General features: G+C 36.9%; 1 long non-coding RNA gene across 1 annotated transcript; it reads left to right on the plus strand.

Moving 5' to 3' along the window:
* Nucleotides 1-10,587: 10,587 nt before the first annotated feature.
* Nucleotides 10,588-12,371, plus strand: LOC110896001. Its single transcript, XR_002567568.2, has 3 exons — nucleotides 10,588-11,268; nucleotides 11,643-11,781; nucleotides 11,884-12,371. It is a non-coding gene; the product is annotated as an uncharacterized LOC110896001 (long non-coding RNA).
* The last annotated feature ends 1,746 nt before the right edge of the window (nucleotides 12,372-14,117 follow it).

Here is a 14,117-nt window from a genome sequence, read left to right on the forward strand (position 1 = left end):
ACTCCTTTCTTCCTATCTCATTTATAATAATGCCTTTATGGCGGCGTAGTTTGTTGCTCGTCTACCGGCTATTCTTATGTAATTTGCCTTGGTGATTGGAATGAAATACTAAAATTTACTTAAAAAAAGTTATAGATTATTAGATTTGTTTATAACTTGTTTACTGATCTAAAATTAGCTAAATTTTTGATATTTTGTTGCTAACAAAAAAAATATTATGGCAATGGATTCAAAAACTTAATCTTGGTCAGATGAGATTAAAAAAAAAAAAAAACATAAGAAAATCTGTAAAAAAAAAGTATTTTAATTTTTCATTCTATGTCTAATCTAAAACATTGAATTTATTATGATATGGTTAACATATTTTCTTACATTTTTAATACTCTATAATTAAGGTATAACGCTTGTAATATATACACACACTATCATATAAAGCATAACATGTGAGCAAAGTTGTAATTTATCTTAAGTTTTAAGACCCTAAGACAACTTTAATGTGTAGGGTACAAGTTAGGAATACATGAAATGTGTATCATTCATATTTAATCTATGCATGCATCTCAATTTTTTTTTTCTTGAAAGGTGAATTTCTTTAATCCTTGTCGTCTGTGAGACTTGAACCCAAGACTTTCTCATTCCCAACCTAGGTGTTTTAAAGGCTTTGCCTTTACCAATGGATCACCACCCCATTCGTATGCATCTCAATTAAACAGAGGTCTTTTAGTCTTCATTACACTTAATTCACTACTATAATTTAATGACATTTATTCTACAATTATAATTTTTATATATCATTAATAATTTATATACATTGTTGAGACAATTTTTATATACCAATTTGAACTTTTTATATATTGAGACCCTTGCTATCAGTGGGAGCTTGACTAAAAGTTTCGAGAGGGCATAAAGTGATGGACCCAAATTCAAAAGTTTCGAGAGGGCGTAAAGTGATGGGACCCAAATTTTTTTTTCCTATCCTTATGTTTCGGGTGAGGTTGGGTTGGCTATTCGATTCAAATCGGGTCAAATAATAATAGTTCCAAATAAAACAAAGTGTATATCTACCAAACTACCCATCATTTATATACAAAGTTTATAAATATTTAGGATATACAATTTAGGAAAAATAATCAGGGGGCGATTCTAGTTTATCTTGTAAACGTATAAAAATAGTGGGGCTTAAAAATTAAGTAAAATTTTAATGAAACGATAATAGCAACTATTTTTATACGTTTACAAGATAATACTTGCTATCATCGTTTCATTAAAATTTTACTTAATTTTTAAGCCCCACTATTTTTATACGTTTACAAGATAAACTAGGTTTCGTTGCTTTTAATACGTGTCTATATATATAATAAACAAATAAAGTGTGGGACACGTGTCATCTCCTGATGAAACCATTTAGGTGTTTTGGCGGGAAAATATGAGAAAAAGTGATATTTTCTATACGGATCCCGCACTGGATATCTATATCCGTGTTTTTGACCCGGGTATATAAGCAAACTAAATAACCCTAATTTTCATAATCCAAGTCTCTTGCCACCACCATCTTCCATCTCTAATCGGCAATCGCCACCATCGCGTTTTTTGTCTGTCACTCCCACGTTTTACAAACCCTAGATATCAACATAGGTTCTTCTTCTTTTTTCTTCGTTAATCATTCTTCTAACACTTTGTTTTCATTTTGATTTATAAGATTTCATAGATTTTAGATACCAATGTTTCTTCATTTCTGTAGAAGTAACTTTCAAAATATTTGAAACTATTTTGACCTGATATTGCTTCGTATGTTGTAATTTAAACAAAATTGAGTGAAATAATCAGAGAATAATAACATTTGGAAAAGATAATTCTGTGAAATCAAAGATCTTTAAGCCCACTTCCGTGTCTCTACCCTTCATCCTTTAACCAATCGGCGATTAGAAGCAAGATCAATTTAGAAGCAGCCCTGGGGATGAAATTCAATAAAACTGAATTCTAGGTTTTGGTCAATTTGTAGTTGTGATTCGATATGCAGAGCATCTGTGAGGTAATTTTCGTTTCATTATTTGTGGTTCTTGAATTGTAATTTGGTCAATTGTTTATTATTTTGGGTAGTTTTAATTTGTAGCCTGTGGTTCCTATTTCAATTTCAATGCTAAATAAACCTTTTATGCCTCTTTTTAGCCTTTTTATTTAGTTGGCAAGTTGTTATGCGTTTAGCTTCATATTTTTGGATGTGGGATTAAACAGCTAATTCTTTTGATACAGCCAACTGAAAAAAACCAGTAGCTTAAGTTCATTCTCTAAACTATTTCTTATAATTAGAACACAAAAGAAGTAGAACTGATATATGCTTATGATCTATTTTAGGTGATGGCGTTTTAGGTGATGAAAGTTCAGATGTCTTTGCAACAAACTCAAATGGACAGGTTCTATTTACTAATTAGTTTACTGTGGTTGTGGTCATCAATTCGAAATCTAGCCAGGTCTGCAGAAATACCGTATCTCGTATCAGTTGTTGTTAATTAAGTAAATGAAAATTGATAAGATTCGAAGGATTTATTGATGCTTTCAGGTTATTGTTATTATGACAGGAGGATGTGTTTCAGTTGGTTGGTGTTTCCATGGTTAAGTGTGCAATGGTAGCTTACAACACTTCTATGGTGGCTTATGCATAGGTACTTTTTTCACTATTTGGTGACAAGGTTTGTTAAATTTAGCTTGAATCAATATTCAAGAGGATATAAATTTAGCTTGTGTTCGAGTTGTCAGCTGATTATTCATCAATAAACATACTCATTCTTAATTTGGTTTTCGTTTATCTTCATCTATGCAGATGGCTGACTCAATGGATGTGGGTGGACATTTATACACATACAATGAAGGTATAACTTCATACCTATATTGTTGTGTAGTAATTCAAAATGGTCGGGTGTAATCTAATAAGGGTTTGGGTTAGTACATCTAATTTGTTGTATAGATTACCATTCAACAAGTAGGTGGGTCAGGTTGACCTAAAACCTCTTCTGTCCACATTTTTTTAACATTGTTTCCCTTCAACTTTATGCGCATCATGAATTTTACCTGGTGAAAATAAGCATTTGATTTGGACAGTGACTAATATGTTGTCTCTCCATTTCAATAAATTTGGACGGTGTGCTTCATTGTTATTATATGAAACAACTTATCACTTTACAAAAGAGTAATGCATTATGTTGCTAAAAATGCTATTTGAGACAAGGCCAATGATTTGATTTTGGATATGTATAAATCAGTTGCTTCCACAAAGGTGAAGAGGGGGATTGGAGTTTACGGGTATACTTTATTCAAAAATATTATTAGTTAAATATCAGTTGTAATAATTGTAATTTAACTTTTTCTTTATTTAATGTAATATTTTATTTCACTTATATTTTGTTTATTTATACAGTTATGACTTCTTGAATGTAATTTGTTCAACCCATCACACCCGGTGATTGAATTACAGAGCAGCGTTTCGGTTGGTTCTCGGACCCTATCGAGCTGTCAGAAGTATGGTGTGATCGAGTGGTTAGTGGCCATCACATGTGTTCAATCATTAGTTATTTAGGGGCTGCATGGATGGTTAAACAGTCTTAAAAGGACCGTAATGGGCTGTCAAAACTGGACAGCAAGGTCACATTTTCGGGCGTGATTTTAAGACTAAATTGTGGGGGTACTGATGGATGGGTTTAGGAATGTGATTTATATGTGTTTAATGTCTAATCTTATGCATATTTGGTTGTTTATATGTGTGGAATTGGATAACTATGAGAAAATGATGTTTTGCAGGTTAAATACGAAGATTGGATGAGTTTTGGGGAATGTTAATGGATTGAAAATGAAGATATTAGAAGATGGCATGATAGAGGGTTGAATTACGAAGACGTGGGCGAAAACGGTGCGTAAAACGGAGCTAAAACGAAGAAGTTATGAAGAAAACAATTTTGGAAGAATCTGCTGAAACTGTAAGCTACGGTTCACCAACCGTAAGCTACGGTTGGGTGCTGATGTTGGTCAGAATTCTGAAACTGTAAGCTACGGTTCCCAAACCGTAGCCTACGGTTGGGGTTACGAAAAAAAGACGCAAATAAGGTTATATGGTATATATTAGGGTTTGTGATGTTGGTATTCATTATCTATCATTCCAACTTCGATCCAGGGCATCGAAGACACTCCAAACTCAAGATTCAAGGTTTCTTTCACCCAATTCCATCAAGATTCTTCATCCGATCATCGAATCAACCATGATTTCTTCACCAATTCAAGCTTTTGAAGATTCTTCGTGCGAGATGAGCGGCTAAACTTTTTGTGGTTTCCTCCGGATGGAGGGTTTTTGTAAGTTAATGAATATTATGTGTTGATACAATCGTTCTGACTTGGTGATCTAAGCATTCGATGCTTTTCACCATTGATTTGATTTCTTGATTGTAAACAGTTACGTTTATTTAAACCTTAATTTCTAAGCATTCAGTTCCCGAGAGTTCTAGTAATTGGGATATGTTTGACATGGGGTTAGGGTTTGTAAATTGTAATTGATAATCATTCGATAACCTCCCGTTATGTATTGACCGGAGTACTTAGTCGTTGGTTATCACAATTAATTAATCGAAATTAACACTTATGTCTATGTAGGTAATGATTAAACACATAATTGAAGTTAACTACAAAACCTGAAATCTGGAGGAACCATCTTTCTTCTCATTGATTTAAAACACAATTTTTGTTCGTTAATTTAGATACTTTTCACATTCAAACAAACTGATTTTCCAATTCTGTAGTAGTTAATTAAAACTTTTCATTACGACACTTTCCACAATCCTCCTCTGGTTCGATATCCGACTTATCCTATCTACATAGTTTAGTTGGTTTTTGCATGTCCTTAACGACAGACATCAAAATGGCGCCGTTGCCGGGGAGGCGTGCGCAAAGTGCTTAGTGTTAAGTTCTAGTTTAGTTAAATATACAAAAATCCAAAAAAATAGTGTCTTTTTAGTTTGTTCTGTTTTGTTCGGATTTACGCGAGGTTTTCTTGTTTTTGTTTGTGCAGGTGATCTAGGAAGTGTATGCATCATACTCGGAATTCCGGGAAGTCATCACCATTAGTGTTCGACCCAGAGATCGAGAGAACAGTAAAGCATACAAAACGAGTACTACATCGTGAGAACAAGATTCTACAATCACCTATACCAACATCTAAAGCAATGGAGAACTTAGCAACACCGGAGAAACAACCCGCAACTTCACAACCACAACAATTCTCGCCAACACCTACCCAACCTTCACCAAACACTACCATACCACCACCACCACCACAGTCTACACAGCCTACTTCTACATCTCCAGTACCATCATTCTCAACCTTTTTCCCAAACTTTGATAACAATCAACCAACTTCCACCCAAACAACATCTCTTCAACACCCAACTACGACCCAGACTGTTAATTTACAGCAGTCGTCTCCATACGTTAGAATCATTCCTGATGAAACTCCATTACCGAGTCAAACTCAAGCACCTAATGCAACATCAATTCCGTCAGCCGCCCGACCAGTTATTTCACAACAAAGTCAGCCAATGCCAAATCTTTATAGATCGACCATTTATGATCAAGGAAATAACTCAGGAGATTTTGATGATGGCTATGAGGAATATGATAACTATGTGGGTCAAAACGAGAGACAAGTGGTTAACATGGGTAGCTATGAGAGGCAAACAGTCGGATTGGGTGCAGCCGAGAGAGTCAATCAAGGGAATGTAGGGTATCAACAACATGTGCAACCAACGCCTATACAACAGATGCCACAACAATATCATCAACCTGACCCACTCAATCAGCAGCCTGCTCCAAGAAGGCCGGTAGTGGACATTCCATTACCACCGCCGGCACCTCAGATGCAGGGTCAGGCAAGACCGCTGCCACGAAATTTACACCGACCGGTGATTTTACCGGAAGGAATTCCACGTCGAAATAATCAAGGTCCAGTTCGAGGTATAGAGAGCCACTTCAGGCCTGCTATAGTTAACAACCCATCACCGGTTGTGATCCTGCAATTACAAGGAGGGCGGTCATTCGAAGTACGAACGCAATCAATATCCAGCCTGCCTAAGTTTCATGGTCACGCACATGAAGAACCATATTTACACATTGCTGCATATGATGCACGTTGCAACACAATCAGCAGCCAAGGTTTCTCAGTTGATGATGTGAAATTGGTACTTTTCCAATTCACACTTGAAGACAAAGCACATCAATGGTTTCATTCGCTACCGTCAGCTTCGATCTTCACATGGGGCGAAATGCAGCAACAATTCTTAGACGAATTTTATACTCATCTGCGTACTAACAATGCAAGGAAGGATATTCGAGGGTTTCGACAACAGCCCGGTGAGTTATTTCACGAAGCGTTCAATCGTTTCAAAATGATGCTCAAGAATTGTCCACATCATGAGATATATTTGTGGGAGCTTATTAATACATTCCACGAAGGTCTAACAGATGAAGATGCCAGGGATGTAAATTCAATATCCAATGGTACTTTTGGAATGAATTACGAAGAGGATGATTGGGAATATTTGGAAAGAACCGCAAGGGCGTCAAAGTGCAAGGCTCAATCTTCTAGAAGTACACGACAATCGGTAGTGAGAGCGGTGGAAAATCCACCAGATTTTAGTGGACAATACCCGTTGTGCGGTCAGTGTGGGGATATAGGGCACATCGCTGATCAGTGCCCTAATATAATTGGCAAGCAGGATGATGTGAATATGCTGCAAAGTAGTGGGAACAGGTATTCGGGTTCCCAAGGCAACAATCAGTATTACCAGCCCCGAAATCAAAATAACTATCAGAGGGAAAATAACGTCGGTTATCAAAGGAACTACCAGCAAGGTAATGGTCAGGTGAATAATGATATGATGGAGATGTTGAAAGCAATTCAGCTTGACTTACAAAATCAAAGGCTTGAATTGAAAAATCTTGCTCAAAAAGAGGAGATGCGAGATAAAGCCGTTCAATCATTAACCATACAAATGGCCCAACTTGCAACCGATGTGAAGGAGCTGAAGCAGCAACAAGGGAAGCTGCCAAGTGATACTCAACCAAACCCCAAGAATCCACGGAGCACATTGATCAGTGGGGTAAATCCAGTTCCCAATAATACTTGTTATGATAATGGTTTGTCTACTTCGAATGTGATTGCAGGTGTAAATGAATCGGTTGTGGAAGAAAGTGGAATCGATTTGGGGGAGCCGGTTGTCTCCATCAGAGTTGGGAAGTTCAAAATCCACAAGGCATTGCTGGACTATGGAGCAGGAGTGAGCGTGTTACCCGGTAGCTTGTATGACCAGTATGATTTCGGTCCGTTACAAGCGTGTGATAGCATGGCCATGTTCGCTGATGCAAGTTTGAAACAACCACGGGGGGTTGTGAAGGATGTGGTCATCCAACTCGGAGAGTTTTCCTACCCGGTCGATTTTATGGTGGTCGATTATGCACCATCGACCACATACGAGCAGCCGCAGGTAGTTTTGGGTCGCCCATTCCTATATACCGCAAACGCCCAGATTGATTGTCGAAGTGGAATGGTCACCATGAGCTATAAGAATCGTAAGTTGTACTTTAATGTGTTTTTAAAAACTATTTCTTACGATCCTGTTAATGATGCTTGTCACACAGTTGCTACTAATGAATATGATTCAAGTGTGACAAAGGACAGGTTAGAGGCGAGTGGATATCGAGTGAAGAAGTCAAGTGTGAGAAGGCCATTTGGCGGAGGAAAACCACCTGATGGTGGGTTTGGATGGGGTAATGAAACTGTAGTTAACCCCAACCGAAGTGAAACGGTGACCCTCCCTAAAAACTGGATGGTATGTACGGAGAGACATGGGAGGGAAAACGTGCAGCTGAACCACCTTGAACATCAGGTACGGTCTGGCTGAAGACCTAAAACTTAGCGCTCTCGGGAGGCAGCCCGAGGATGTAGAGTATTGTATTTCGTTTTGGTTTCGTCTGGTGTGTTGTGTTTTGACAGGTTTCTATGCGTTTATCTTCGCGGAGGCAATGATTCAAGTGTGGGGATGTTTTGCAACATCCCCGATGAGACATCATAAAATCCTATATTGAATGCGTATTTTCCGGTCTTGATCGCAGCAGTTACAACGCTACAGACACTCACTTGTTTTTTATCAGGTGCATGTGTTTCTCTATCCTGTTTCGGTGTGTTTTTGTTGTTGGTGGTGTTAAAACTTTAGTGTGTTATGGGAGTGTGTTTAGTTATTTGTTTTAAGAGTTAGCCGTTTGGTTTGTTTGGTTGGATTCCCGGGTACATTCTAAAAGCACCATACATTGGGGACAATGTATCCCAAGTGTGGGGATGGGGGAGCCCGGGAAGGGATTTTGGATAAAGCTTGAAGAGATTGAGATGTGGTTAAAATCGATGAAAATTAGTAAAAATTGAAAATTTTTAAAATTTTCAAATTTTTCATCGCCTTGAACAAGCTAATTGGATACGAAAACCTAAAGTTTCAATCACTAATAGGCTTCTTACCGGTAGTAAGCTAGATTAGTCCCTTGTCATGGTTGTCCCTTTAAGTTTCATGAGAGTAGGTTTGACAAGTGTTTTTTAGGAAATGAGTTGAAAAGAGATGTCTACTAGGGGTAACATGTTTTAATTTCATATGCTACATGTCGTCAACCTTTTTACCTTTTCTTGGTGAGATCTTGAGCCTGTAGATGGATAGGATACATTATATTATGAATTCATTTGTTGAGTGCAGGCTACGTGTTGTTCTGTGTTAGAACTTGTATGATTCGATGCATGCTGAGACTGTGGATTTGACATGTGCACATAGATGATAAAGGCATTAGGATTTCCCGTTACACCGTTTGTGTTTGTGTTTCGTTTGTGTTATTCACCAAATTTCCCTTAGTAGCCCTGTTGAGCCCAATTACCTTTCGTTTGTTTACCCACTGTTTATTGTGAAAACCCAACCGTGATAATATTGCTATGAAAAAAAAAAGAAAAAAAAATGAAGAAAAAGGAAAATAGAAAAATATGTGGGAAATGAAAAAGAAAAAAAAAACAAAAATAGAAATAGAAATATTGTGAATGTCGTTTATGTTCTTGGGTAGAAACCAACCCAATAGAATAAGTTGTGTTTGAATAAAGTTTCACGGTTTGGTTGTTGTTTGTGAGCCAATTAGAAAAGAAAAAGAACCCAAAAATATTTCCTACCTTTACCCTAAGCCCAAAACCCGAAAGTCCTTTTGATATGTGCCATGTTAGATGATACAGTGGAGGTGTGATTGTCATACAAGCCTATGATTACAGGATTTCATGTTTGCTTATTGAGTGTTTATATACTAGCACATTACACGCTAGTCCAGATATTAACCCGAGAGGTAAGTACATTGTGAGGGGTGTGTAGCATGTGTTTAATTTTAAACATGTTAGTTTTAGATAGACAAGTCTTAAGTTTTGAAATTGCATCATTTACTTGTCAGACTGTCAATCTCGATTGTGTCAGTCTATGGGATGGGTATGACTTGGGACTGAACAGGTTGAACCGGTTAGGGAGTTTAGAGGTATTGTTACTGTGGTGACTACTTCTAGTTGGTTTGCTTGAGGACAAGCAAAGGTAAGTGTGGGGATGTGATGGATGGGTTTAGGAATGTGATTTATATGTGTTTAATGTCTAATCTTATGCATATTTGGTTGTTTATATGTGTGGAATTGGATAACTATGAGAAAATGATGTTTTGTAGGTTAAATACGAAGATTGGATGAGTTTAGGGGAATGTTAATGGATTGAAAATGAAGATATTAGAAGATGGCATGATAGAGGGTTGAATTACGAAGACGTGGGCGAAAACGGTGCGTAAAACGGAGCTAAAACGAAGAAGTTATGAAGAAAACAATTTTGGAAGAATCTGCTGAAACTGTAAGCTACGGTTCACCAACCGTAAGCTACGGTTGGGTGCTGATGTTGGTCAGAATTCTGAAACTGTAAGCTACGGTTCCCAAACCGTAGCCTACGGTTGGGGTTACGAAAAAAAGACGCAAATAAGGTTATATGGTATATATTAGGGTTTGTGATGTTGGTATTCATTATCTATCATTCCAACTTCGATCCAGGGCATCGAAGACACTCCAAACTCAAGATTCAAGGTTTCTTTCACCCAATTCCATCAAGATTCTTCATCCGATCATCGAATCAACCATGATTTCTTCACCAATTCAAGCTTTTGAAGATTCTTCGTGCGAGATGAGCGGCTAAACTTTTTGTGGTTTCCTCCGGATGGAGGGTTTTTGTAAGTTAATGAATATTATGTGTTGATACAATCGTTCTGACTTGGTGATCTAAGCATTCGATGCTTTTCACCATTGATTTGATTTCTTGATTGTAAACAGTTACGTTTATTTAAACCTTAATTTCTAAGCATTCAGTTCCCGAGAGTTCTAGTAATTGGGATATGTTTGACATGGGGTTAGGGTTTGTAAATTGTAATTGATAATCATTCGATAACCTCCCGTTATGTATTGACCGGAGTACTTAGTCGTTGGTTATCACAATTAATTAATCGAAATTAACACCTATGTCTATGTAGGTAATGATTAAACACATAATTGAAGTTAACTACAAAACCTGAAATCTGGAGGAACCATCTTTCTTCTCATTGATTTAAAACACAATTTTTGTTCGTTAATTTAGATACTTTTCACATTCAAACAAACTGATTTTCCAATTCTGTACTAGTTAATTAAAACTTTTCATTACGACACTTTCCACAATCCTCCTCTGGTTCGATATCCGACTTATCCTATCTACATAGTTTAGTTGGTTTTTGCATGTCCTTAACGACAGACATCAGGTACCATGAAGCGAGTTGGGATCTTTTGTAGCTGTTTGAGAGGAGCTTTAGGGTTGAGAAATCTATACATTGAACCACGGTAAGTTCCGGTAAGGGCTGCCAAATCAAATCGAGAATGTGAAGACAACAATAAGTGTTTTGGGTTAGGTTTCGAATCTGAATCGAGATGTATGAATGGGGGGTCCATAAGTAAAGCTTGGTGTTCTATCAAGGATTGCAATATGATATACAATGGTGGCTAGAGGTGGCCGGTGAAGGCGGTTTGTAGCGGTTTAGGCTAAAATGAACCCGAAGAAGCGTTGAAAAGCTAAATATCGATTTACACGGATTTTGTAACCACAACCCAATGAAAATGGTGAAGACATGGTCTGAAAAGGAAATGAGGAATCTTATCTGGTAACATAATTTTCTATTCCTTGGTGAATTTGTATAATATCTTAACTTGATGTGGCTACAAACAATGAATATAACTACATTTTACGTAATAGGTGGGTTGGGTGATTTACGTAATAGGTGGGTTGGGTGATAGATTAAGATGGGTTTGAACTGAGACATGTTTTTAGTGCAAGTTGAATATAACTTCATAGGTAAATGGTGTTACTCGCAATTTTACTGATGGTGTTATGCTATCATATGACCATATGTTAGATAAATGGGTCTTTGCGAAGTCCTTATGGTGACATATGACCAAGAATCACAAATGCTTGCACCACAACGCGACACGTGTCCCAAATGATTCACTTTCATAAAGTTATAAAATTTATTTGCAGGAGAAGTATATCTAACTGATGGGACTGCAACTTACAACTGGGGTCATGACTTGGCTAATTTTAGATTGATTCAACAAATTGATAGTAGAATTGTTGTGGATGATATGAGAAGTTTTCCTTTCAGCAGTGGAACTTGAAAGTAAGTAATATCCTCAATGTTTTAGCCTTGGGTCATGTTTTCTGGCTTTTATTTATTTTTTGAAAGAATTGAAATTTATGAGAAACATTGATGTATTTTCAGGGTATGAGGAATAGTGACGTATTTTTAGGAGCACAATTAGAACTAGGGATGAGTATATGGTACCAGGTACCCATTTTTCCAACTTTTTAGGACCGAGATTGGTACACGTTACATGTTTAGGGATGAGTATATGGTACCAGGTACCCATTGTTCAGAGAGTGATGTGTTCGTGCTCGCAATTTCGGGGTTGTTTTACGCAGATGTTGCAGGTAAAAGAATAGGTTCAGGGAAGACTAAAATAGTGGTTCCTGATGATTCTGCATCCGCTGGTTCTGAACCGGGAAATTATATTTCGAGATATGTATCGAAGAAGACCCACATGGCGTATTCATGTTTCTGCTAGAATGATACAACATAGTACGATACAGTACCCTTTGCATATGGAATAAGTGCTTGTAATGGGGGTTTAGATTGGTTGTATTTTTTTTTGTTTTGTTAGATTGATTTTGATATATTTATGCAAAAAGGAGCTCTGAAGAGAGTGAAAAAAGATAAATCACGTGTTAGTGTTTATAACTTTATATGTAATGTTTGATACTATGAATTATTGAAGAGTGTGTATGCAAGGCATAGATTGGATCAATATTTATCAAGATACATCTGATTAAAAAAAAATTGTACAAAAGTCCTTACTTATCAATTTAGGCCCAAATTTATTAAATAATCAAAGGTTTAAATTCAAACTGTTATCTAATTATTATCTATACCAAAGAAAGGAAGTTTGAACAGGATTTTATTGTATTGGCTGGTTTATGCCTTAAATTTGGGGTTATTTGCTTGCAGGTACAACTAAAGACGATCGGAATTATCAGATATTAAATTGTTGTGCAAAGTGTAAGGTCAGTTGTATGACCGTTGAAGTTTACTTATTTTGCATAATATGAAAGATACAAGAAGCTACTATGATGGATTAATATATGCTGCTACATCAATGATTAATAGTATATTTGGTAGGTGTTTTTGTGAAGTGACAAAACCATAATCAAATAGGTTTTGGTGATGGTGAAAATACCTCATGACAAGTGAGGACAATCTGGACTGTTCTTTTCCGTATGCCTAAATGACAGATCAAATGAGACCTACGGAGCTGCATGAAGCACGGTTTAAGGCCTTTCAACAAGGGATCTTGAAAGCTTCAATATTTGGGTATGAACAATTATATCATAAAAGGTTATTTGACCCGTTATCTATAAATATGGATTAGGATCAAATACAAAGGATCCTAATTGTAAGAAGTGTAAGAAGGATTTATAGAGTGACAAGTGTCCAATAACCTAAAAAAAACCCAGTACACAAAAAAACCCCACTACAAAAAAAAAAAAAAAAAAAAAAAACCTTAAACATCCACCACCACCAAAAACCTAAACCCCCACCCCCCCCCCCCAACATCACCCACCCTAAACTTTTTTTTTTTTTTTTTTTGCCGAGGGGGGTGGGGGTTTAGGTTTTTGGGTGGGGGTGGGTGTTTAGTTTTTTTTTAGATTTTTTTTTAGGTTTTTTTTTTTGGGGGGGGGGGGTTAGGTTTTTTTTAGGTTTTTGGGGGTGGGGGTGGGGGGGGGGGTGTTTAGGTTTTTTGGGGGTTTTTTTGGTGAGGTATAGTTTTTTTTTTTTTTTTTTTTTTTGCGGGGTGGGGGGGGGGGTTAGGTTTTTGGGTGGTGGTGGGGTGGGGTGGGGGTGGGTGTTTAGGTTTTTGGTGGTGATGTAGTGGGTTTAGTTTTAGGTTATTGGACACTTGTCACTCTATAAATCCTTCTTACACTTCTTACAATTAGAGGCCTTTATAGAATAACTTGACCCCTATAAATATATCTATTTTGGGTTACGTTTTATCAAATCGGTCAACGAGTAAATTACAAAAGTTAGAAAAGTAAATGACCCAAACTTCATCTAAAGGGTATAAAGCTTTAATTTTTTGGTATGCACAGTTATGTCATAGAAGGCTATATCGTTTCTTTCTAATACCTAAAATTGATAGTGTTGATTTTTTTGTTGAAAACAGGTGGTGGATGGGAGGGCGAAGAAATAACAACTCTTAGACCTAAGGGAGCTGTACCACCACTTGAAGTAGGTGTTCTATGCAAGGGGATTCCAGCCTTTAGGGATAATGAAACATGTTACATACCGGTCGACCCGACAGGTAAACTCATACGCGTTACATGTTTAGTTATAGACGAAAATTAACATCATAATCAGAATAAGAACGCTAATGGGTAAAATTATATTTTTTTTGTCTG

Source organism: Helianthus annuus, chromosome 12 (genome assembly GCF_002127325.2).
Source record: "Helianthus annuus cultivar XRQ/B chromosome 12, HanXRQr2.0-SUNRISE, whole genome shotgun sequence".
Taxonomy (NCBI): Eukaryota; Viridiplantae; Streptophyta; class Magnoliopsida; order Asterales; family Asteraceae; genus Helianthus; species Helianthus annuus.